Source organism: Octodon degus, unplaced genomic scaffold, assembly GCF_000260255.1.
Source record: "Octodon degus isolate 3935 unplaced genomic scaffold, OctDeg1.0 scaffold00089, whole genome shotgun sequence".
Classification (NCBI taxonomy): Eukaryota; Metazoa; Chordata; class Mammalia; order Rodentia; family Octodontidae; genus Octodon; species Octodon degus.
In genome coordinates, this window is record NW_004524665.1 from 1,772,921 (window position 1) to 1,776,189 (window position 3,269).

At 40.5% G+C, this 3,269-nt stretch overlaps 1 protein-coding gene across 1 annotated transcript in view; it reads left to right on the plus strand.

Annotated features, from left to right (window-relative positions):
• The window catches only part of LOC101559712 (nuclear body protein SP140), a 77,773-nt gene that overhangs the window by 32,818 nt on the left and 41,686 nt on the right, over window positions 1-3,269 (plus strand). The window lies entirely within an intron of this gene.

Consider the following 3,269-nt stretch of genomic DNA (forward strand, 5'->3'; position numbering starts at 1 on the left):
TGCATTCTGAACCCAACATCTCACACTATTGAAATAGTGTGATATTTACACACATGGATCTGGTTTATTTCATTTATAAGTATGGTTTCAAATGCATTCATTTACCTATGAAAGTCTTGAATCTACCCTTCTTTATGATTGAGTAGTACTCCATGATACAGAAAAAACACCATTTTAAAAAAAATCCATTCCTGGATTAATCAACACTTGGGTTGTTTTCAAAATTTAGTTATGGCTGGGGAGATAGCTCTGTGGTCTAAGCACCTGCCTGGCAAGCGCAAGGACCCAGGTTCAGCCCCCAGTACCACATACTGTGCCGCCGCGCCAGCCACTGAAACTGGGCATGGTGCTGCATCCCTGTAATCCCAGTGCTGGGGAAGCTGAGACAGGAGGATCACGCTGAGTCCAAGCTGCATAGTGAGACCCTATACCCAATAAATAAAGACATTTAAAGATTTAGTTATGACCAATTGTGCTGCTATAAACATGGGTGCAAATATATCATGGTGAAATGATGTTTTTAATTCTTCTGAGAAGGTACCCAGAAGGGAAATAGCTGGGTCAAATCGGACCTCTAATCCTAGTCTTTTCAGAAGTCTCCACACTGATTTCCAAAGGGGTTGTACAGTCTGCATTCCCACCGACATGGAGAAGGGTTTTTTTCTTCCTCCACAGCCCCACCAGCATCTGTTATTGTTTGATTTCTTGATGGTAGCCATTCTTTCTGGGGTGAGATGGCCTCTTGGTATTGTTCTAATTTGCATCTTTTGAATGACCAGTGATGTTGAACAGTTTTTCATATATTTATTTGCCATTCTCATCTCTGTATCTGAGAAGTCTATATTCATGTCAGATGCCATTTTGGATTGGGTCTTTGAATTTGGGGGACTTGGAAATTTGGATGATCTTTTCTGGAAATGAGCTTTTGGTTTCATTGAATTTTCTAATGTTTTATTTATTAATTTCTACTTTCATTTTTATGCTTATATTAAACTTAAATTATTCACTTTCCTCTAATTTCTTCTGATCAAACTGTAAATTGATTCCATCCTTCTCCTTTTCTTCATCTTTTCCTGCCTCTTCTTCTTGCTGTCTCTCCTCTCCTTTTGTCCCTCCTCTTTATCCTTCATGCCTCCCCTCCCTCTTCACCTCCTAGTACTGGGTTTTTGGTTTGTTTTTTTTTTTAATTTTATGTGTGTGTGTGTGTGTGTGTGTGGCCAGCTCAGCCCACCAGGGGGCAGGGCTGGCTGGCACCTGGTGCTGGGGGATTGAACCACGGTGCCTGTGCTTTGCTAAGCTTGTTCTAAGTAGGTGCTTTAGACCACTGAGCCATCTCACCAGCCCCAGTACTGGGGTTTGAACTCAAGGACTTTATACTTCACTTCATCCCTAGACCTCACTCCTTTTTTAAATAAAATTTTTGAGGCTGGATTTATTGTTGTTTGTTTGTTTGTTTGTTTTGAGACAGGGTTTCACTGTGCAGTTCAGGCTGGTCTTGAACTCACTTTATAGCCCAGGTTGATCCTGAACTCACATCGATCCTCCTGCTAAGCCTCCTGAGTACTGGCATGACAGGTGCGTGCCATCATGCCTGGTTGAGACAGGATCTTACCAAGTCTCTATGGCTGGGCTTGAATTTGATCCTCTTGCCTCAGTCTCCCAGAGTGCTGGGATTGCAGTTGTGTGCCACCATACCTGGCCATTGTCCTTCATAAGGTATGCACTTAGGGCTATATATTTCTCTCTAAACTCTGCCATTGATAGGTCTCACACGTTTTGATAAGTTGAGTTTTCATTTCATTCAGTTCAAAGTATTTTGAAATTTCTCTTGAGACTTCTTTGACCCTGGAAGTGCTAATATAAATGACACATTTTTATAAAAATAACAATATTTTCCAAAATAAAAAGAAAGAAGATTTAACATTTTTGTAAATCTCTTTGCATCTGGCTCAATGGAAGCTGCTGAACTCTTCTTTCTTCTTACTGCTTCTGTCTTTGATGTAGGCTGATAATGACATAGACCTCATACACTCTGGAAAATTCTACTGTATATTTGAGAGAGAGAATGTGAGATAAATGGCAAAAGGTATCTTAGGTTTTTGGGGTTTTTTTTTCTGTACTGGGGATTGAACTCAGGACCTTGCGCTTGCCAGGCAAGCGCTTATTCTACTGAGCTGTCTCCTTGGCCCAGTATCTTACTTAATATTATTCTGAAAATAGTTTTGACCTTGTTGACACTTGCAAAGGTCTTGAACCATCCCAGAATTCTCCTACACCACACTCAGAGAATCACTCCTCTAAAATACTTGACAACTTGTAGACATTACATTTTAACTGGTTTTTGCAACCATTCCACTTATTTTATACCAGAACATGCAAACCTGATTTCTTGACTCTGTATTTGTAGTAGCTATTAAATAAGTTGTCTGGGCTCAACTGTAAGAATCAAGTAATTAAGTGTCAGCACCAGAGGAGCCACCTGGGCTCTCCGAATAATGAGCAGAGGTCGTCTGGAATTACAACATGGTGGCAGAGGACAGAATGGTGCCTAACCAAGCTGGCCCTGAACTCACCTGTGAGAGGGGCTCCATCACCACCAGGAGGCCGGAGGGTGCGGGGTTGCCTCTGTCAGTCATGGCACAAGTCAATGTTTAATTTTTGCACAAGGTTAGCTGAACAGTATGTGCATTTTCTCTTGTAGATCTATAGACTTGCATAACTACTTTAGACATTTACTATTTCAATACTCATCATTTTTGTTCCCCTTTATGGGTTTTTCCCCACCTTGTTTTGGGAAATGATCTCCTTCCAGTAGACGTAAAAAACAACTTACAACAATCATTTAAAATTTTTAATAATTTCCAGGTCCATTATGTTGCTTTCTGGTTATTTCTTTCCTGCATGGCATCTTGGCTACTGTATGTTCTCATATCTGAATGGTAATGTTTGCTTTGTTAGAAATTCCCTGCTATTTCTGCCCATTTTGCCTGTTGCTTATTCCCTCCTTTGTCACTGCTGTGCCACCAGTCTGCAGGCCCAGTGGATACTTCTCTGACCAGAGAAGAGAATTCTTCACTCACAGCAATTAATGTTCCTCTGTCCACTTTCTCTCTTCAAATGCTGGCTTCCTTTCTGTTCTAATTCCTTCTTTGTCCTTGAGATTTTTTTTTTCCTTGTGATTTAAATTCTTTTGCTCTCATTTTAGGGGACACTATAAAGAAGGAAAAGAAAAGCACTTCCATCAAATACCTTTAACTGGAAGCCATTTT